We start from the raw sequence: 24,672 nt of genomic DNA, 5'->3' as shown, positions 1-24,672 counted from the left end.
GGGAAGATCCCAACTTGAGATAACATGTAAATGTTATTAACCTTTGGTTTAAAATTTAGGATCTTAACTTATGTTCATAAATAAGAGGGTTGCCAAGTCAGTGAAGTGTGAAATGATCCCCTTATTCACATCCCATAGTTAGACATCGTGCGTCCAAGCGAGGTGTATAAACCTTAACTCTTGTGAAAGAGGTAATTAACTCTTTAAACCTTAGAGAGGATTAAGTACCCTTATTCGCATGAGAGATGATCAGTCTTTGTTCTTTTGAGATTCATATTGTGAATTACCGGATGTGTTTTATTTAAGGGATTCTTGGTCCCTTGGGCATCAGGTTCCTAGAAAGTTCGCCTGTTCAAGATTCTTGGAAGTCAGGATCCTTAAATGCGAGGATCCTTGAGTGGCAAGATCTTGAGTCTCTGCATACAACAAACGTTATCTAGGGGCGGGTGTTAGCCTGGCTAACGCCCCTCCGATGATTAAGTCAGTAACGGTATTTAACGAAAACGAATAATGAAAAGCGAAGGATAAAGGGTAAATAGCATGCGTACCTTTAGTGTATCAAGAAATGACTGATCTTACCTACATAAAATAAGCTTTGAGGTGAATCGCATTCTAGGATCTTGGTAAGACATCTCCATCTAAGGTGGCTAAGCAATATGTTCCTTTACATGCTTCAGCGTCTATGAGGTATCGTCCTTCCCATTTAGGAGCCAGTTTTCCTGCACTAGGATCCTTAGTATTTTGGAAAGTTTTTCTTAGTACCAAGTCTCCTACTTGGAATCTCATGATCCTGATGTTTTTATTTCGTACTCTGGTGATCCTTTGTTGATGAGAAACAATACGGATCTTGGCGAGATCCCTAAGTTCATCTATGGTGTCGAGATCCTAGGCCAGGCTCCTACTGTTGTTTTCTTGGTTTTGGAGTAAATATCATTATGTGGGGATCACTACTTTGGTGGGGATCATTGCTTTTGTTCCAAACACTAATGAGTAAGGAGTTTGGCTCGTAGCTATCTTCTTCTTAATGATTTGAAACATAAGGATCTTCCCCCAGTGTGGTTGCTGCAGTCCCCTTCGTGGATGTCCTTGAGGACCTCAGCAACTTCGTGATCTTCTAAACACCTGAGGTATGGTCATGCCATAAATTTTTTATACAACTTACATTGGATTAAAACAAACCTTGAGATCCTTGTTTTGAATGTTCTTTCGGTTTTTTCTTCCTTAGGGATCGTGCCATTCTGGAGATACTCTATGATAGGTTGGATCCAGGATCCTAAAGTCGGGGACGGATCTTGGATGTTGGAATCCTGACGTGTGATTGTTGAGTCAGGATCTTTGATCGCGGCGATGTCAGTAGATCCTCGATGGTCATGAGAGTATTTAAGTTTCTTGGAGGGATCCTCGATCGTCGAGACTAATATGTGGATTACTGGGATCTTGGTTTCCGACGGGATCCTCAAGGAGGATCCTAGATTGACTAGAGCATCTGCCTCAACATTTTCTTCTCTAGGAACCTGTTTAGGCTGAATGTTTCAAATTCTAAGGCCATGTTTTTGAGGATTTGGAGATATAGAGCTATCTTTTCTCCTTTTACTACATAGGATCCATTAAAATGGTTAGTTAGTAGTAAAGAATCGACGAATACCTGAAGATCCTTGATTCGAAGATCCTTGGCTAATTGTAGTCCCATTATTAGCGCCTCATATTCTGTTTCATTGTTGGTTGCACTGAATTCACAACTAATTTCCTGGTTTAGGATGTCCCCTTGTGGCAATTTTACTATGATCCCTAAGCCAGTTCCTTTTTGGTTCGATGCTCCATCTGTGAACAATCTCCATCTTCCCATGTTTTCCTTTTCTAGAAGTTGCTTGGCTTCTATTTTGACTTCAACTCTTAGATCATCACTAAAGTCAACCACAAAATCTGCTAATGCTTGGGACTGTATGGCGAATCTTGGTTCGTACTTTATGTCATACTTGCTTAGCTTTACAAACCATTTCACCATTCTTCCTAACATTTATGGTTTTCTCATAACATTCTTAATTGGATAGTTATTTCTTACAATTATAGGGTGTGTTTCAAAATAATGTCTTAATTTAGTAGAAGTTGTTACAAATGCAAGTATGAGTTTTTCGAGGTGAGAGTGCCTGGTCTCAGGATCCATGAGACTCTTACTTACATAGTATATGGGATGTTGGTTCCCATTGAGATCCTTGGCTAGTACAGCACTCACCGCATTTGAGGATACTGAGAGGTAAAGAAGCCATCCAGTGGTTTTACCAATATTGGTGGTGAGCTTAAGTATTTTTTAAGCTCTTAGAAAGCATCTTCATGTTCCCGAGTCCACTCAAATCTCTTGTTCTTCTTCAAGATGTCGTAGAAAGGCTTGCATCTTTTTGAGGATCTTGAGATGAACCTGTTTAATGCTTCCACTCTTCCTGTTAATCTTTGGATATCCTTCGTCGAGGCTGGTGATTTTAGGTCGAGGATAGCCTTCATTTGTTATGGGCTAGCTTTGATTCCTCTTTTAGTCACCATGTATCCTAGGAACCTACCCAATCTCATCCCAAAGTGGCATTTGGAGGGATTCAGCTTCATGTTGTATTGGTCTAGGATGTCGAAGGCTTCTTCAAGATCCTTGAGGTGATCTTCAGCTTTTTTGGACTTGACCACCATGTCATCAATGTAGACTTCCATTGTGTTCCCCAACTTTTTCGAACATATTGTATACTAATATCTGGTATGGCGATCCTGCATTTTTGAGACCAAATGGCATAGAAGTATAACAATAAATACATGTTGGGGTTATGAACGTCGTGTCCACTTGGTCGGAGGGTTCCATTCGGATCTGCTGGAATCCTGTTGATGTGTCCATGAGTGTCAGTAATTTGTGGCCTGTTGTTGCGTCTATCATGGAATCAATGTGTGGTAAAGGGAAAGGATCCTTGGGACAAGCCTTATTAAGATCCTTATAGTCCATACATACTCTCCATTTCCCATTCTTCTATTGTACCATGACTACATTAGCTAGCCATCCTGGGAACTTCACCCCCTTGATCATGCCTGTTTTGAGAAGTTTTTCTACTTCTTCTTGTATAACTTGGTTTCTTTCAGGTGCAAATTTTCATCTCTTTTGGTGTATTGGCCTGAAAGATGGGTCAATGTTAATTTTATGAGTTATTATGCTTTTTTCAATACCTGTCATGTCCTCATGTTTCCATGAAAAAATTTTGCTTCTAGCTTTGAGGAATTTTACAAGATCCTGTTCGATTTGTATAGGCATTGAGGATCCTATGATAATTTGCTTCAGGATCCTCAAGGTTCAGGGGCACTTCTTTTATGTCATGCTCTCTTGCTTCTAGCACATCTCGTGCCCTCTTCTTTAATTTCTATGCTTGTCATGGTATTGTTGAGGATTTCATTGAGATCTTATAGCATTCCTTGGATTCTTTTTGGTCTCATGTGATCTTCATTGTCCCCCATGAGGTGGGCATCTTCACACATTAATGGTATGTTGATGGGACGACCTTCATTTCATGGTTCCATGGCCTCCCTAATATGAAATTATAAGAAGATAATGTATCAATTACACAAAAATGTTGAAAATAATTTACTCCCTTTATGTAGATTTGTAGCCTTATTTCACCGATGATGTGTTTAGTTTCTCTGGTGAAGCCAATCGGTACTGAGGATCTTGTGACTATCTCAAATTCCGGGATGCTCATTCTTTTTAGTGCATCCAGGAGTATGATGTTAACTAAGGATCCTTTTGACGAAGTGGTTGGCAATATAAAGATTAATCATTAGTCCGTCATGGTGAGGATATTGGACGTCTAGCCTGTCTGTTTCGTCGAAGATGATCTCCTTTTGGTTGGTGGTCGTTGTGTTTTTTCCTGGTCCATTTTCTTTTTCCATTTTCGAAACCTTGGCATACCTTTTTATTGCAGAGTACGCGGTACCACAAATGACAGACCTGTTGGATTAGGTGTCTAAGTTCATAACTATTTCTGGAATGTACTTGACCCGGTTGGCATGGTCTATTTTGGTTGCATGGCATCATGACACTTGGATAGACAAAATGAGAGAAAGGACACTTATGGTTTATTAATATATTATAAGTTCTAATATATTAATAATATTATTTAATTATTATTGATCAAAAATTAATTTTGTGATCAAAAGGAGACTAATTAAATATGTGGGGTTGATTGTGTAAATCATCCATTCTTTTATAGTGGGCTAATGATCCATGGTTTATTGAATTGGGATAAAACCCATAGGGTGCTCCATGGATAGTCCATGGAGGTTAAAACCCATGGATCATAGAGGAAATGAAAAGCCATGTCGATTAGGGTTTACATGATGTAACCCTACTTGTGACACAACTATAAAAGGACCCCATGGGCTACCAAAATCGGCACTAAGTGAAGAACTAAGAGGCCTATCCGATTTAGAGTGTGTTTGTACTTCTCTCAAAGTTATTCCAAAAGTTGTGGTATTATGTGAAACATTTGAGGCATCACATTTGGGCTGCTAGGCTCACAAAGTTCTTAAGGAATCTAAGCAACAAGAAAGGTATGTTCTTCTACTAGCTTTTATGTTTCAAGTTCCCCATGCCATGCTAGTTAGGTTAAGAACCTTGGAAAATCAAATTTGCATGTATCTTAGTAAAACATAGATCCAAGGTTTCTAGGGTTGCATGTACACCGTAGGAGTGTTAGAATGCTCATAACCCTTTCTGTGGTATCAGAGCCTAGACTTGTTTTCTTGATACTTGATGCAAACTTGCTAAAAAAATCGATGAAACTGCTTTTTGCTAAGTGAACTCGCCGAGTCCATGGGGGCTCGACGAGTTCATGTGTTATTTCATCTTACTCGTCGAGTAGGTTCATGCACTCGACGAGCAGGAGACACAGAATGCAGTTTTTCGAGTTTTGATGTTGGAAATGGACTAGGATCATTACCCTTAACTATTTTGGACTTATAAAACTTGTTTTTGATGGGGTATTTATTATGCTAATCCATTTACAATGGTAATTATCAAAATTTCAAGTTTTATATGTGTTTTTTTTATTCTTGAAATTGTTGATATGAATGTTCACACACCTATGAGTTTAGTAGATCATAGGAATTATTTGCAAATAGTTGTTAGTTTAGTTCTTGATCTTGATGTGTTTTAATAGAATCCATAATTTTTCCTCAAGTTATGGATTACTAAAGGTCTTCCTTATAAAGTCCATTAATGAACACATAGGTTACATAAAATGAAGAGTCTTTCATTTTAATAAACCATTAACTCATAAGTTATGAAGTTGAAAAGTTTTGAAAGTTACAAAACTTGCCCTCAAGTTTTGGAACATGTAAAGTCACCTTAAAAACTTTATTTCCAACCCCTATAATTTTAAAAGTTAAAATTCAACCCTTATACTTTATAATATTATAAGTTAATAATATATAAGTATAAGAACAAGTCGTTTTACTGTTAGTAGGCCTCATTCACGAAGCCGGTCTATAAGGGGGTATAAGGTTGTTGCCTATAAAATGGCAGCTTAATGGGTGTCCACTCTCACCCACCGCTTCCTTGACTGGTTGAGGGTCGTTAGCCGAACGAGTAAGACAATGACTTTAATCCTCATTAAAAGTATAATGATTATAAAGTAACTAATTTTTTTATAAATTCCCAATATTAGTTACTTTAGGAAAATGTGAATTTTGTGCTAATCCATGAAATTACCCTTTGCACCTTGCTTAAGTCGTTGGTGGAGCGTGTGTGGTTAACCGACACACTAACTTGGATTTAACAAGGTAGGAAAAAGGTGGCTTAAGGTTTATCATAGATCGGTGGAGCGCATGTGGTTAACCGACACATCGATTAGGTGATAAACATTACGAGTACCAAGTAATTTGCATGGTTATTCACACCTTGTTTTGTGATCCTCGGTATCCTAGTCACAAAAATTAAAGGGCACAATCGAGATTGAAACATGCCTTTGAAAAGTTCAATGAATCTCAAAAGAATATAGGAGTTTCAAAACCAATTAAAACCTAGTGATACATTTCGTTTTCATGGTGGAAATTGGTGAATCGTCATTCACCTACCTTCAAATATTTTATAGTTTGGATTACGACATCCCTCTTCTAAGTTATAAAATATTATGTTGGGTCCTAGACTTAATATTACATTTGGGTGTCTTATTAAGGACTATCTTTATATCTAATCTAAACTTGTCTTTCTTCTTTTTCAAATGTCTTCCAACAATACTGCTTCTAGCTCAAACCCTACCGGCTCCTTCTCTCTCATGAACCTTTGTGAGAGAGTCATCTTCGATGGATCCAACTTCAATGATTAGATCAAGAACATCAGGATGGTCACACACTATGAGGACAAGGAATATGTCCTCGACAATGAGCTTAAGGATCTTGATGAGTCAACTGCTACTCCCGAGGATATCGCTGACTTTAGGGCACATGAGAGAGATGCTACCAAAGTGGCATGTATCATGTTGGCCACGATGACAACCAAGCTCCAAAAGTCCTATGAGGAATTTTATCCTTTTGAGATGCACCATGATTTGATTGACAGATACCATCAGAATGCTCGTCAAGAGCGATATGAAATAATCTCCTCCATGATAACAACTCGAATGAAGGATGGTGAAACCATCACGGGCCACATGCAGAAAATGCAAAGATTCGTGGACCGTTTGCTAAAATTGAATGTGAACTTCCCCTAGGAGTTGGCAATTGACATCATATGGCACTCCTTACCTCCTTGTTATGATCAATTCCGAATGACCTATCACATGAACAAAGAGGAGGTGACACTCAGCAAACTTCAAGGACTTCTAAAGACCGTCGAAAGTGGTCTTAAAAGTAATTCGGTTGTTACCACACCTACTCCTACCGTCGCCCCTGTTCTGGCCACTGGGTAAGGCAAAGGGAAGAAGAGGAAGAGCCCTTCGAAGGGTACCAAGGGAAAGTCCCTTGATGACCCTGGAAGTAGCAAAGGATGAAGCAGATGTCGGTTCAAGTACCTTTCTAGTAAATGATTTTCCTGCCAATATACTGTTTGATTTTGGAGCAAATTACTCCTTTATATCGCAAAATTTTGTAGAAGACTAGCATTGCATGTAGATAAACTACATAGTGCCCTAGTAGTAGAGGTAACTAGTGGAAAATATGTACCTATTAGTGATTGCATTAGGAATATCATTATTGACTTGAATGAGAATAATTTCCACGAGGAACTGTTGCCTGTTGAGTTAAATGGCTTGGACTTAGTGCTAGGAATTGATTGGCTTAGTGCGAATGATGATGACATCTAGTGTAGAAAGAAGATTGTAGTGATCAAACCACCTGGAAGAGTATCATTTATGGTGTAAGGGGACAAACATAGAGTAAATTCTAGAATCATCTCCCTGATGGAATCCGGAAAGTGTTTGTCCAAAGGAAGTACATCATACTTGGTGTTTGTGATTGACGCAGAGAAGGAGAATGAGATATTAAGGATACCCGTGGTTTGTGACTTTTCAGAAGTCTTTCCCGAAGATCTTCCTGGATTGCTCCCTGATAGACAAGTAGAGTGTAGGATAGACTTGTTACCAGTAGCCATACCTATATCACAAGCACCTTACTGATTAGCTCTGACGGAGATGAAGGAGCTAATGATACAACTTTAGGAGTTGTTGGTAAAGGTTTTCATTAGACCTAGTTCATCACCCTAAGAGCTCCGGTGTTATTCATGAGAAGAAGGATGGGAGCATGAGGATGTGCATAGATTACAGAGGGATGAACAAGGCAACAGTGAAGAACAAGTACCCATTGCCAAGGATTGGCGACCTGTTCGATCAACTGCAGGGTACGAGCTATTTCTCGAAGATCAATCTTAGGTCAGGATATCATCAGCTGAAGGTGAAAGAGCGGGATACACAAAATACTGCATTCAGAATGAGATATGGACACTATAAGATTTTTGTTATCTCATTCAGACTAACCAATTCTCTGGAAACATTTATGGATTTGATGAATATGGTTTTAAACCTTTCCTAGAAAAATCCTTAATATGGTTTATCGATGACATCCTCGTATATTCAAAGAGGCAGTGGGAGCATGGCAAGAACTTAAGAGAAGTGTGAGAAGTTCTAGAGAAGGAGAAGTTGTACATAAAGTTCTCAAAGTGTGATTTTTGGATTCGGGAAGTCCAATTCTTGGGTCATGTGGTTAACCAAGAAGGAATAATGGTTGACCCAGCAGAGATCGAAGTTTGGATGAAATGGGAATGACTAAAAAGTCCCACCGAGATTCGAAGATTTCTAGGATAAGTTGGATATTACAAAAGGTTTATCCAAGGATTTTCTTCAATAGTTTCTCCATTGATAACTTTGACCCTTAAAGGAGCTACATATACATAGAGTGAGAAAAACAAAGAGGCTTTCGAGGAATTAAAGAAGGAGTTGCATGAAGCACCGATTCTTTCTTTACCTAACTGAGTTGAAGACTTTGTAGTTTATAGTGATGCATCAGGAGTTGGATGTGTTCTGACCCATTGAGATAAAGTAATCTCCTATGCATCTAGACAACTGAAAGAGCACAAGAAGAACTACCCCACTCATGATGTGGATTTGGCAGTGGTAGTTTTTGAATTAAATACATGGAGGCATTATCTTTATGGCACGAAATGTAAGCTTTTCACCGATCATAAGACTCTCCAGTATCTCTTCGGTCAAAAGGAGTTGAATATGAGACAACGACGCTGACTAAAATTTCTCAAAAAGTATGACTGTGAGATACTTTATCACCCTGATAAAGCCAATGTCGTAGCGGATGCTTTGAGTAAAAAGATAAACTTGGAAAGGAAGAAGTCAAGGGCATTGATAATTGTTTCTCAACAATTTTATAGAGCATTAAGAAGGCTCGAGAGAAAGCTTTGGAAGAAGATAACCAAAAGGAAGAGCGTTTAGGTAAAATGTTGGAATTCAGTACAAACAGTCAAGGATTGAAGGTATTCCAAAATAGAATTAGAGTGCCTAATATGGGAGGAATAAGAGATATTCTCATAGAAGAATCTCACAAGACCATGTACTCGATTCATCCAAGTAGCAGCAAGATGTATAAGGATAAAAAACTTACTACTAGTGGCCGACAATGAAGCTCGATGTTGCTAAGTATGTGGTTGAGTGTGTGACATGCGCAATAGTTAAGGCACAACATCAAAAATTGTATGGGAGTTTAGAGCCCTTGCTTGTACCCATGGGTAATTATGAAAACATCACCATGGATTTTATGACTAAACTACCCAGGAAAAAGAATGGTCATGACATGATTTAGGTAGTTGTGGATCGATTCACAAAGAGTGCATACTCAATAGCAGCCAATGAGAGATGGTCTATGGATAAGCTTGTATATGTCTATGTGAAGGAGATAGAAAGAATTCACGGTGTTCCCTTAAAAATTGTATCAGATCGTGATAGTCGTTTCACTTCAAGGTTTTGGAAAAGCCTACAAGAAGAAATGGGTACGAAGTTGTGTTTGAGTACAGACTAACATTCACATACTGATAGTCAGAGTGAAAGGACAATTCAAAAACTGGAGTATATGTTGAGAGCATGTACCCTAGAATTCCAAGGTAACTGGGATGAGCATCTACCTGTAGTAGAGTTTTCCTACAACAATAGTTACCATTCAAGAATTAAGATGGCAGCTTATAAAGCCTTGTATGAACAGAAGTGTCGTACGCCGTCTTGTTGGCTTGAAACCGGAGAAAATCAGTTTATGGGCCTGAGATAGTCCATCAGACTGCAAAAAAGCTAAAGGTGATTAGAGAAAGGATGTTAGCACCTCAAGATTGTCAAAAGAGCTATGCAGACAAGAAGCGACGACCAACGAATTTCGAAGTTGGAGATTTGGTGTTTCTCAAAGTCTCTCCATGGAAGGGAATTATGAGATTTGGAAAGAGAGGAAACCTGAGTCCAAGATTTATTGGACCATTCAAGGTTCTTCATAAAGTTGGGAACTAAGCTTACAAGCTTGAATTTCCAGAAGAATAGGATATTATTCATAACACCTTCCATGTGTGTTATTTGAGCAACTTCGCAGGACAAGTCCCCAATATAGTTCCAGTTTTCGAGATAAGGATTGATGAAGATAAGAGGTTAATCAAAGAGACCGAAGAAATTGTTAACCATAAGACGAAGAAGTTACGACGGAAACATTCGAATGTGTTGAACCTCACCTGAGAAACAAAAAGTGAAATGAAGAATCGCTATCCACATCTATTTACTGATGCATGATTTCGAGGACGGAATCATCCTAAGGGGGAGAAAATTATAATGCCTGCGTTTCTCGCTAGAAATTAATTAGATGATGAGGGTCAACAATTGTAACTTATTTTATATAATAAATGGAAACTATTTAATTTTTATGTGATTATTTGTGTTATACGTGCTTACGGTAATATAATAAAATAAGAATAAAATATGCATCCAAAATAGAATAATAATTTGGCCGAATACCCTTGACGAAAGTTGAAATAGTCGTGACAAGGATTTCGGGGATGTAAGGAACGCTTAAATCGGACTTATAACGAAGAAGTTATGGTGTGCCACGCGTCATTAAAAGTAAATTTTTGTTAGGTTGCTTTTTAGCCTTAGTCATCTAAAAAAAGTCGTAGTAGTCGTTAAACCCAGAGCATACATATAAAGTACGTCCAAATCTGACTTCAATAGTAGACAGTCCAGATATCGAATTTTAGATCGGTTGATTGTCAGTCGAAACAACCTAAACGAGAGTTGAAGATCTCGTTAATAGGATTGCAATGATAAATAGACAGTCGAAAAAGGGCGCCGGATGACAAAGTTATGCATTTTATAAGCGCTTTAACAATCTAATCTTGTGTAAAACAAATAAATTCAAAATTAGCTGAGTGGGTCTAGTTCAAAGTTGTTGATCCTGTCGATAGTTACAAGTGAATATAAAGAACGTAAAAACGGAGCTCGTATGAAGAAGTCACACAATTTTGAAGTTTGAGTTTCATTGCACGCATGTACGCCTCGTACACGACCTTATAGAAACCAGCCACATTGCCCCTGTAGAAATCTGCCATATGTCAGCACACCTGAGGAGCCATATCGACCCTATGTGCGGCATGCATGGCCTTTGCATGACATGCATTGTCGCTGATCAGCCTATAAATATAGGTCTTGATTTCATTCTTCTCCATACCTTTCCAAATTAATATCTCTCGAATTCTATTTCGTTGGTCTGAATTTTTCATAGTGTTTAGGGTATTTTGGCAAGTTTATATGTCCCCATGAGCCCAATATCTAGTAGCTATCAGCCCAAAGTTCCGCCAGTGTAATTTCCGGACCTTGGTCTATGGAATCTCTTTATGTTAAATTACAATCTATATTATTTTAGTGTGATTTATTTTTATAAATAAGATTCATTAGTAGTTCCAATTTCGTATTACTAATTGATCTACTTACGGGGATAATGTCTAGGCTGGATTTAGTAAGGTGTTAAACATGGGATTTCCTAATAGTCTACTCTGTATACCAAACGGACCCTACCTCCAATATGATCCTACCTGGTTATCCCTTATCAGCTATAGATCACTAGACTTTGGAAATAGTGATGGATCTAGTCTATCTTTATTCATAAAGAATATTAGCCTAAGACTTAGTGTTAATTGAACCTATGACATGTCAAAGGAAAATGCAAGTGCTCAAGCGAAGCATTGTCTGAGTTTCGATTCTTTACTTTATCAAATGAGTGCATATTTATTTACATCTTAGACATAGATATAAAGTATTTGAGATAATTACATTCTATATGTGTCTAGTATCCGTGTTCCTGATATCTATGCTAGATGAACGATTTATATATGTTTTATTTAATTTTAAACTATATATGTATTTTTATTACCTATACTATATTGGGTAAAGATTAGTAGATGTAAGATGATATAGATGCTGAGAGGCCTTGACTTTAAAGATGATCTAGTCGTCTAGCGGAGTGTAGATAACGAATACATACTATTCTAGACAGTCTAGTGAAACGCTAGCAGGCTCACTACCTGTAGGTGTTTTTGAACTAAGTGTTCACCAAGTGCGCTCCATACCCCCCATGGTTGCCTTATTGATATATATTTCTAAGGCATCCTCTAAGTGGTATTGTCTATCCTGAAGATGATTCCTTAGGATAGGTCCCCTTGAATTATATTCTTTAGGGACAGAAAGTGAGGATAACAGGAATGGGTAATCGGATTGAAAGTTTTGATGAAAATATATAGTTAAAAGACTTTAATTATTATGGGTTGAAAACCCTATGTGCTCACCAGGCCCCAACCATGACCCACTCAGTTTCTTGTATTACAGGTAGTGGCACAAGAGCACAAGTGTGATGTTATGATGAGCGATTTATGGATGCTTATAGGCCAATAGTTTATATAAACTAGTGTAAGATTGGTATTATTTTCGTTTGTGCGTATGTATTTTATTAACGATGACATCATGACGTTTTCAATATAAATAAAATATATTTGTTCATAAATACTTTGATAATATCTTTATCCTATTTTTGGGAACAAATTCTGCAATATTATTCTTCAAAAAGGATACTCTGATTTTAAATAAGCATAAATAACTCGGTCTTTTCTGGCTGTAAAATTGCGGATGTCACACACAACACCAGTATGAAAGATTATGGTTGGATCATAACACCTATATGAAAGAATGTGGTTGGATCACAACATATGTATGAAAGAAAGTGGTTGGATCACATCACTCGTATAGTTATGCATGGTTAGGGTAATGATAGTTTCTGATGGTCATTGAGTGGATACCGTAAGGGTCATAGCCTAAGAACGCTTGGTCTAAAGCCTTATTGCGTGCTTCTTGTTTGATTTATTGCGTTCGGGTGGGATCATCTATTTGACTGTCTATATGGCTCTCGACTATATATGACTATGTATCATCAGGCGGTTGGCAGTATTAGCATTTTCCTGGTATAGATATTATTCCGACGAGAGGCTGATGATTGCATAAAGACCAAGAGCCGATAGCAGAGTGCCAGTAGGTGACACATATGATTGTTATGTATGTTATATGCATGTTGTTAGGAGAGTCGGCAGATCGACGCTAGAGCCTAGGACTTTGCTTGTATGCATTGTATATATGGTGGAATATGAGGTATATTGGGGAACTTACTAAGCTTTATACTTACAATTGTAAATAAAATGTTTTTCAGGTTGTTCGTGAGAAGAGCTCGACGAGTCTGTACACACGCATCGAAGATATTGGTTTTCGTTGTTTTTGTAATTCAACTCTGTTACATTATGGTTTTCAACAAATGGATGTTACTTAATGATTTTAAGTATTAGGTTTTAATTGTGTAGTCTATTTTAAAATGAAAACTCTCTTTATAATTTTCGGGACGTTATAAATTGGTATCAGAGTCTTATTATGAGGGATTCGGGCACACTCGATAGTGTGCACGAACTCAAACTGAAGACTAAAGGATTTATTTTTACAAAAAACATTTTCTGAAACGTTTTTATAAAAAGATAAAGATATGACGCGTACAACCGTCCGGAGCTGGGAAAGTAAGTGATTTCCTAATGTACCCATATGGTTATGTATTTTTGTTATGGATCGCTCTGCATGCTAGATTATAGGCTAAGGAACTATTCAGGAACTAGATGCTAGAATTTCCTTATTCATATAGATACCCCATATGCCTTATATGTATGATGTTGTATGTGTAATGTGTTGTGAAATCTTTGGTTGATAAGTATCATGCTTATGGCTAGACGTGTAGTAATATGCTTATGGCTAAACGTAAGAAAGCATGTTAGGATTTTAGGGGAGTGATGCGAAGTGAATTGGGAATCTTGGAACAGTCCTCGGAGCATGTATGGATATGGAAGGTATTATTGGGCCCATACTACTAAAAGCACATGATCCATACTTGGGTCAAGGAAGTGTTACAAGAATACCAAAGAATTGTAGGTGGGTATGTATAGTGTGGGTTAACATTGTGCATTGATTTTGATATGTTCCTGCCGTCATTCAGATTCAATATGGTGACAATTTATGATGGAGGATCGGGTTTCGGTATGAGCGACGATGGCCCAAGAGATTCAGGTACGAGTGAGAGGAATGTCTGCAACATCATCGCTACAAAGGTTTTGAGGTTCATCATAGAGGATTTTCCCGGTGTGATCAGATCAGTAAGAGATAAGTTGATTTTAGCGATGGACAAACGCTTTAGGGATCTGTGAGCCAAGTTGGAGGCCAGTTGGCCATGGGACCGTGAGTATACCTTCAAAGAGTTTGATGCCCGTGGGGCTCCGCGGTTCATGGGGAAGAGGGAGCATATCGTCAGTGTTCGTGAGTATTTGATACTACCAGCGATTGAGGTTCAACAATTGGCTCGGGAATATTTGACACTTGAGCATACTACAAAGATGGTTGCTATGATCACCGCTAAGTTTAGAGAAAGAATGTTGTTTTTCCCACAATATGCAGCGACAGGGGAGATGAGTATGGCTCGCTATCATGATATGTTGAGGTCGGAGATCCATGAGTTCGTAAGCATTTCCAGTTGTGAGACCCTTTCCGATTTAGTGGAGGCAACCAATGACAGAGAGCTGGAGTTAGAGACCCAGCAATGGAAATGGGAGCAAGATCAGGTTCACGCATCAGAATTAGCGGTCAAGAAGACCAGACTAGAACGAGTGATTGATGGTTACTATATTACAAACAATTCAACCCAAAGTTTTCTTTTACATTTGCTTTTGGTTCTTAACATGCCTAATTTACCCACAAACTAAAAGAAGTTTCATATAAATTACGGCTCATTTTCATGTTATAAGTTTATACCATAATTTTACCCATTTAATTTCATATCATGTCGTATCAAACTGCTCAAATGAACAAGTTTATCTGAATAAACTCATTTCTTTGCGTGTTGTGTCGAAACTTACCACCATTACAAAGCGGTTGATATTATATATTTGTATTGTACTATCTTAATTTGATTTTTTTAATAAATTAATTTTCATGATTTGAACTTAAACATAAACCAAAGTAAACCGACCGCTCATTTTTTATATTAAAGTATTAAACTTCTTGCCATTGAATTCGAGAATAACTTTTTGTCATTTGTGTGTTTAATGAGTTAACTCTTATTTGATGTATTTAGTTCAAGTGCATGCATGGGACTAATAATAGTATATTTTCCTAATACATTCACTTGTCAATTTAGAAAATATAAGAATTTAGACGACGTTCGCTTAAAAAAATGCATATTTGTGATTTGACACATAAATTGTCAAAACATATTTCTAGAAATCACGCGTTATTATAATCAATTTTTATATTATAATAAAATCGAGTATCTTGAATTTTAAATATATTTATAACGGTTATTATTGGAGAATTATAGCATTAGTTTGATTCGTATATATTTTAGTTTCAAGAACATAACCATAGTCAGGTATTCATATATATATATATATATATATATATATATATATATATATATATATATATATATATATATATATATATATATATATATATATATATATATATATATATATATATATATATATATATATATATATATATATATATATATATATATATATATATATATATAACGCCATATATAAAGACAAATACTCAACTTTCAAGATAATTATATGCAAAAGTAACATACTTTTGATCAGCATTTTTTAGATATGCTCAAGTCAATTTACGTTTTTATCTAACGATTTTTTATTTGATTATAGACTATCAACATGTTGATTATACAAATAAAATAAGAACAGTCTTTAGTTTCATTAAACTTTTTATATTTTAATCTTATTAACGATTAAGTCATGGTTTTTATTAGAGAAAATGACAAAATTAGCCAAATACACTAATGACCTTACAAATTTAGCCAAAAAAATCGAAATTGCAAAATTAGCCACTGATTTTGCAGATGGAATTGCCCCATTTGGCTTTCCATCTGCGAATGTACAAGTGCCTAAAGCACAGTTGTGCTTTAGACACTTGTACATTCGCAGATGAATTTTTTTTAAAATTTTTTTTGTGTATATATAGTGTTTAAGTAGGCTAAAATCGCAGTTTATATATAGTAATGTTATTTCGTAGTTAAACCAATTAATTTCATAGTCAAAATTGAAAAAAAAATCCATAATTTCGCAGATGAACTGGAGAGGAAATCGCAGATGGACTGTGTCCATCTGCGATTTTAGCCTGCTTAAACACTATATATACACAAAAAAAATTCATTTGCGAATATACAAGTGCCTAAAGCAGAACTGTGCTTTAGACACTTGTACATTCGCAAATGGAAAGCCAAAATCGCAGATGGGGCTATTCCATCTGCGAAATAACTGGCTAATTTTGCAATTTCGATTTTTTTTGGCTAAATTTGTAAGGTCATTAGTGTATTTGGCTAATTTTGTCATTTTCTCTTTTTATTAACAATAAAGACCAAAAGACTTTAATTGTCTCGAAATCAGATAATTAACTGGCGGATACACGGTCATCTTTCTAATAAGGCAAGCGAAATCTTGATTGAAGTCCTTATAATCTAACATCATTTACAATTAAACCCTAATTTGTTTTTGAACAATAAATACTAAATTACATAAAATTGTATTCGATTTTAGGAAATTACCCGGTTACCCGTTTCTTTTCGGAGGAATTGTTGTGGTGGAGTCTAGATGGATAAATTACATTCTTAGTTAGCGTTTGTGGACTTAAATATAGAAGAATAACGGCTTTTCCTCCCTCCCCCAAAAAAACCGTTCTTTTGAAATCAATGGATTCGTCTTCTTCAACCATTGAGGTGTTAGGTTAGGTGCAATTGTAAAGATGAGTATGGTTTTTGAACTTCATGGACTCCAAAGAACCCAAAGTGTAAATTCATAGGCTACCCTAGTTTCATGGTTAAAATGAAAAATCTTCATAAATATTGTAATTTTCAATCATATAGGAAGAAAAAAAGTACTGCATTTTTTTTCTTGGATTAACCCATGAATGGCCAATAAGTGGTATAAACACAGGGTGTTGGAAATACATAATCTTGCAAATGGTGATGGATTGACCCACCATATAAGTTTGGTATGTGGACTTCTTGGATTGACCGCCCGTTTACAAGATTATGCATTTCCAACTTCCATCTTTATACAACTTCTTGTGCAATGGTGTGTTAGTCTAAGGAAAAAAAACATAGTCATTCTTGTCATCCTACATGATAGAAAATTAAAACATTTATGAAGACTTCCCATTTTTATAACATAAAACATAAGCTAGGAATTGAAAGTACTAACATTTAGCACCTTTTCCAAGCAATTAGGGTAGCCTATAAATCTCCATCCTAAGTTCTTTGGGGTCCAATAAGTCTAAGGGGATGTTTGACATGATTTGAATTTTTAAGATGTCTGAATTTCTAACAGGGTTTGAATTTTTAAGATCTGAATTTTTAAAATGTTGTTTGGTTAGAACCTCTTAATTGTCGTACTAAATTTTAAAAATTATCATTTTACCATTCTATCTTATTTTTCTGAATTCAAAAATTAAGTTTATAAAATAACATAATCAACTTCTTGAATAGTTATAATATATATATATATATATATATATATATATATATATATATATATATATATATATATATATATATATATATATATATATATATATATATATATATATATATATATAAACACCATACAAAATAAAAATTAAACACAAACCCAAATCAATGAACTTCAACTATAATATAGTTTCTCAATACAGATATTACGTGGATACATGGAATCCACACTTTTTTTTTGCCAAAACTTGTATGATAGAGCAGGGACAATTATTTTTACATATAAACATAAAATCTATGTATCCTATAAAAAAGACATTTTTACTCAAACCACATTCATTTGAACCCCCATATTTTAACTAATACTACTTATTCTTGATAATGATTTTAGTCACTCAAAGGTTTTATAACTTACATGTAACGCCGTAGATCCGGGCTAGTCAATTTAGAGGCAATAGGGGTCGAAAACGACTTTTCGACAAAAGATTATTAAGAATAAATAATCTCAACCAAGTTTTAGTATATGTTACAAGGTTTCGGTAGATATAAAGAGCGTCGAAATCCGAGTTATAACGAAGAAGTTATGACCCGTCGAAGTTTCGCGACGGAACCGACACAATACCGAGAGGCGTAAATAGTGAATTTATGATAGAGCGAGATTTAGCCTTAGCGATCTAAACGAAAGTTGTAGCATATGTTAAACTGATAGAGTGCATAAAAAGAACATCCAAATCTGACTTCGTATGAGGAAGTTATGATTTTTCTAAGATTTAGCATAACAGTGCACAGCCCGAAATCTGAATTTTAGATCGGTTGATTTTTAGCCAAAATAATCTAAATGGTAAATGAAGATATCGTTAATAGGAGTTAAACGATAAGAAGACAATTGAAAACGGAGCTCGTATGCGAAAGATATGGACGAAACTTAGTCCCTACTCTTCGAGCGTTGCGAATTCGATACAGTTTTGTAAATCTGAGATAGAGTGAGAATTAGCCGACATGATCTAAATGAAAGTTGTAGTACTCGTAAATACCAACGCGTGGATATATAGAACGTCGATAATAAAGCTCGTATGCGAAAGTTATGGACGAAGCTTAGTCCCTACTTTTCGAGCGCGGCGAATTCGATACAGTTTTGTAAATCCGAGATAGAATGAGAATTAGCCAACGAGGTCTAAATGAGAGTTGACGATCTCATTAATAGGAACTCAAAAGTAAAAAGACAGACAAAAACGGAGCTCGTATGCGAAAGTTATGGACGAAGCTTAGTCTCTACTTTTCGAGCGCGGTGAATTCGATACAGTTTTGTAAATCCGAGATAGAATGAGAATTAGCCAACGAGGTCTAAATGAAAGTTGAAGATCTCATTAATAGGAACTCAACGGTAAAAAGACAGACAAAAACGGAGCTCGTATACAAAAGTTACGGACGAAGCTTGGAGACTACTTTACTATACAATTCCTATAAATAAGAGATGAACTCTTCATAATTTCCTCACACCTTCAAACCTTTCTTTCTCTCTCTAACTTCTCTCTAACCTCCCTAAACCCCTCCCAAGTGTATGGAACCTCCCTATCACGAGAAGAAAGCCCTGGAGCGCCCGACGGCTCCGAGAAGAAAAGTTTTTGGCTCGGAAACGCTGCTCCAGCGAAGCCCGGTATTTAATAAAACCTGCTGTAAGTGAGTTACGCCTATACTATATTAAATATAGCTTTTATTTAATTATAGTAGCATTATTAGGACCTTAAAATAATTATTTGGGCTATTATTATGAGTTATATTGAGTGTTATTTAACGCTTATATAATAGTAATAATAGCTAGACTATTAATTAGTCACGATTAACGTTAAAGCTAAACTCTAGTGGTATTAATACTAGGTTTTGGTCAAGGAAAAATTGTTTTGAGATAACGAAGTGTTGTTCAAGTACCGAGTCACCACCTAATCAAGTGAGTGCATAGTTACTTTCAGCTTACACGTAGATATGAAGTATTTTATATAAATTACGTGCTATGTGTGCATATTATCTGAATACTTGCTATCTATGCTGGATGAACGTTTTATACATGTTTTCAATGATTTAAACTGTATATGTATTTTATATCTACAAAATGTGTTGGGTAAAACATGGGTAGATGTAATAGTTGATGTGTGCTAAAATAAAATAATGAGAGGCCTCGTTATAGATGTTATTGATGATCTAGTCATCTAGCGGAGTATAGATGACGACAACGGACTATTCTAGACAGTCCAGTGGAACACTAGCATGCTCGCAACCTGTAGGTGTTTATTTGAACTGTGTGCTCACCAGATGTACTCCATCCCCCACATGGTTGCCTTAAGGCCATTTATTGCTGAGGAATCCCCTTAGCAGCAGTGTCCATCCCGATGGTAGTCCTTAGACTAGGTCCCTTGTGTTAGATGTTTTAGGGACGTAAAATGAGGATAATGGGTAATCGAGTTTGTTTGGTTTGATAAAGCTAATAACATATTTATTGTGGGTTGAAAACCCTATGTGCTCACCAGGTTTCCAACCTGACCCACTCAGTTTATTTATATCACAGGTGTCGATATGAAGTGACATTACACTGAGAGATTTAAAGAGATGTAGATCACTAGTGTAAATAAATGTAAGTTCCGTTTATGCTTATGTTCATGTATTGACGATGACATCCCAAACGTTTTAAAATGAATAAAATACGTTTCTTCAAAAATGTTTTGATAACGTATTTATCATGTTTTCCTGGGAACAAATTCCGCAACATTTTTATTTAAAATATTACTCTGATTTTTAAACAAAGCATAAACAAAATCGGTCTTTTCTGGCCGTGAAAATGGGGATGTCACAGTTGGTATTAGAGCACTAGTTTAAGTGAACTAGGAATTTGTAGGATTTCTAGACTTAAACTTAGAATGCTAAGCGATGATTGTGAGGTGTGAGCACTAGCTTATTTTAGGAATTATGCCTAAAATGCTTTTATGTGCTAAATGCTTTGTGCCTGACATGCTATTATTTGTTCGGATCTATGGTATGTTGCCGACCGGATCTGGAAACCTTATGTGTTTAGGATTCTAAGCGTTTAACTACGATATTAGAACTAGCATATAAACGTTTCGGAGTGATAAGGATGATTTAAACGGCAATCCTAAATAAAGATCTAGATTCACCTTCTTCGGTGTATAGATCAAGATGGCAAGGACCCGTAGCAGAAACGTGAATGCAAATGGGAACCGAGATCAGCCCCCAGTGATACAGCAAATACCAGTCGTAGTAGAAGTTGCACCCGAGCCAATCATGATGGCCGGAGTGCAAGCATTGATCTAGATGATGTTGGATCGTCAAATGGAGGAAACAAGGCGTTTACTTCAACAAGCTCGAGAGGAAATTACGATGCCTATTGAACAGCTCGAGCTGAATGACGGGCAGTCTGAGGAAGGGAACGACAGCAGGATTGTTGGTCAAGCTGATCCCCCGGTGATTAGGAGGAACAATCATGATGAAGGATTCGAGAGGAATGGATGCAAGTACAAAGATTTTCTAACTTGCAAGCCATCAACTTTCACTGGGAAGGAAGATCCGATCGAGGTCATGGATTGGATCTCAGAGATGGAATTGGCCTTCATGACATGTGCTTGCAAAGGCAAGCTACAAACCACGTTTGCAGTATGTCAATTCAGAGGAGGAGCTGTTTGCTGGTGGAATACCCTAGGGAAGACTTTGAGCCCCAATGAGCCCCTGCAGCTGGAATGGGCAGAGTTTCTGGTGCAATTTAAACGAAAGTACTGCTCAGCTCAAAACTTACTCGAGCTAGAGAACCAGTTCTTGACCTTGAAGAAAGGAAGCATGTCAATCGATGAATACACCAACAACTTCACAGAGAAGATGGAGTTCGCCTTGCGCCTTGTTCCGAATGAGCTGACGAAAATCGACAAGTACGCAAAGGGACTTCCATGGGAGTACGCGGTGCCAGTACGTCAGGCACCTACTCTGTAGGCAGCTATCTGGGCTGCCAAGTCTGTGGAAGATAAGATTAAGGGAAGAGCTGCCAACAAGATTGAGGTGGAGAAACGAGGAAGTTTGAGGGGTCTACGAGGCCCAATAAGAAGATCAAGTCTGGTTCAAAGGAGTTTAGCAGAGGAGGAAACAAAGTGAAATGGTGCGAGAAGTGCAAGAAGAATCACTTTGGGAAATGTAGCGAAGAAGTGACTTGCTACAAGTGTGGGAAGACCGTACATTACACCAACGAGTGCACTGCCAGCAAAAGGGTGTGTTATGAATGCCGTGAAGAAGGGCATGTTGCTAAGGATTTCCCGAAAAAAAAGAGGCGGCAAGACCAAACATTCCGCCAAAACCAAAGGCAAGAGCATTCCATATGATCCTAGATGATGCAAGGAATCAAGAGTGAGGATGGATACATGGAGATCAAGTTATGAAGAAGCCATGTAGATAGTGTCATATGGTGTAGCCTATTAGAGGCATAATCTAGGGTGAACTTGAACACCCATGTAATCGTTTCAAGGAATAATATAAAACATTAGTTTTGATATTTTATGTGTTAAGTTTCTATGTGATTTTCTTGTATGGTGACTTGGAAAACTACGGGACAATACTTGGGACGAGTATGAGTAGGTGTGAAAGGTAGTAGAGGCCTATACTACCGGAAGCACAAGACTCACACTTGGATCAGGGAAAGTCACAAGGTTACCAAGAAACTAGTAATTGATTTTGTTTTATTCAAGTATGTCGTTACCATTGTTTCGGTAATGACTAAGAAGATTGTTGCTATCCCGACCCTAGTGGTCATATCACATTGATTCCGACTACGATGAGTAGGTTACGTGGTTCAGAGAACCAAGTTTGATGTAGCGTCCGACTTAAACCAAACGATTGAAATCAAAGCGATCAATAGAAGTATCACGCTCGTTGTTAAAGAAGTTGGTAGCTAGAAATGCTACATGTTAAAATGTGATTATATCACATTAGACGATGAAGGAAGGCATATTCCATTCCGAAATTTGACTCTAAGAGACCTGAGTCTAAGCATTGCTACATACGATGATAGGTCATTAGAATATGACACATCGGTCAATTGTAGTAATCAAATTAACTTATCCTAAGTTTGTTAAGAAGAAGAAGGAGTCTCTGATAAAGAATGAGGTTGTGACACGAAGGTCATGATTGAAAGTCTAACGAGCAGGTGCAAGACCGAGCACCGCCTGCAGTCAAGGAGTCCAAGAGTTAGATACTCGGTCGAAGCAACATAGAAGTTACAGTTATTACCTAGGATGAATAGATAACGTATGGAGTCATTATACAATCCTGTTTCATTGATGATTCTGGGACGTAATCATCCTAAAGGGGAGATAATTGTAACGCCCGTAGATCCGGGCTAGTCAATTTAGAGGCAATAGGGGTCGAAAACGACTTTTCGACACAACCAAGTTTTATTATATGTTACAAGGTTTCCGTACATATAAAGAGCGTCAAAATCCGAGTTATAACGAAGAAGTTATGACCCGTCGAAGTTTTGCGACGGGACCGACACAATACCGGGAGGCGTAAATAGTGAATTTACGATAGAGCGAGATTTAGCCTTAGCGATCTAAATGAAAGTCGTAGTATATTTTAAATCGATAGTGTGCATAAAAAGAACATCCAAATCTGACTTCGTATGAGGAAGTTATGATTTTTCTAAGATTTAGCATAGCAGTGCACAACCTGAAATCTGAATTTTAGATCGTTTGATTTTTAGCCAAAATAATCTAAGAAATAAATGAAGATATTGTTAATAGGAGTTAAACGATAAAAAGACAGTCGAAAACGGAGCACGTATGCGAAAGATATGGACGAAGCTTAGTCCCTACTCTTCGAGCGTTGCGAATTCGATACAGTTTTGTAAATATGAGATAGAGTGAGAATTAGCCGACGAGATCTAAATGAAATTTGTAGTACTCATAAATATGAACACGTGGATATAAAGAACGTTGATAATAGAGCTCGTATGTGAAAGTTATGGACGAAGCTTAGTCCCTACTTTTCGAGCGCGGCGAATTCGATACAGTTTTGTAAATCCGAGATAGAACGAGAATTAGCCAACGAGGTCTAAATGAGAGTTGAAGATCTCATTAATAGGAACTCAATGGTAAAAAGACAGACAAAAACGGAGCTCGTATGCGAAAGTTATGGACGAAACTTAGTATCTACTTTTCGAGCGCGGCGAATTCGATACAGTTTTGTAAATCCGAGATAGAATGAGAATTAGCCAACGAGGTCTAAATGAAAGTTGAAGATCTCATTAATAGGAACTCAACGGTAAAAAGACAGACAAAAACGGAGCTCATATGCAAAAAGTTACGGACGGAACTTGGAGACTACTTTACTATACAATTCCTATAAATAAGAGATGAACTCTTCATAATTTCCTCACACCTTCAAACCTTTCTTTCTCTCTCTAACCTCTCTAAACCCCTCCTAAGTCTAGGGAACCTCCCTATCACGAGAAGAAATCCCCGGAGTGCCCGACGGCTCCGAGAAGAAAAGTTTTCGGCTCGGAAACGCTGCTCCAGCGAAGCCCGGTATTTAATAAAAATCCGCTGTAAGTGAGTTACGCCTATACTATATTGAATATAGCTTTTATTTAATTATAGTAATATTATTAGGACCTTAAAATAATTATTTTGGCTATTATTATGAGTTATATTGAGTGTTATTTGATGCTTATATAATAATAATAATAATAATAATAATAATAGCTAGACTATTAATTAGTCGCGATTAACGTTAAAACTAAACTCTAGTGGTATTAATACTAGGTTTTGGTCAAGGAAAAATTGTTTTGAGATAACGAAGTGTTGTTCAAGTACCGAGTCACCACCTAATCAAGTGAGTGCATAGTTACTTTCAGCTTACACGTAGATATGAAGTATTTTATATAAATTACGTGCTATGTGTGCATATTATCTGAACACTTGCTATCTATGCTGGATGAACGTTTTATACATGTTTTCAATGATTTAAACTGTATATGTGTTTTCTATCTACAAAATGTGTTGGGTAAAA

Source organism: Lactuca sativa, chromosome 9 (assembly GCF_002870075.4).
Source record: "Lactuca sativa cultivar Salinas chromosome 9, Lsat_Salinas_v11, whole genome shotgun sequence".
Lineage (NCBI taxonomy): Eukaryota > Viridiplantae > Streptophyta > Magnoliopsida > Asterales > Asteraceae > Lactuca > Lactuca sativa.
Note: the sequence above shows the minus strand (reverse complement) of the source record.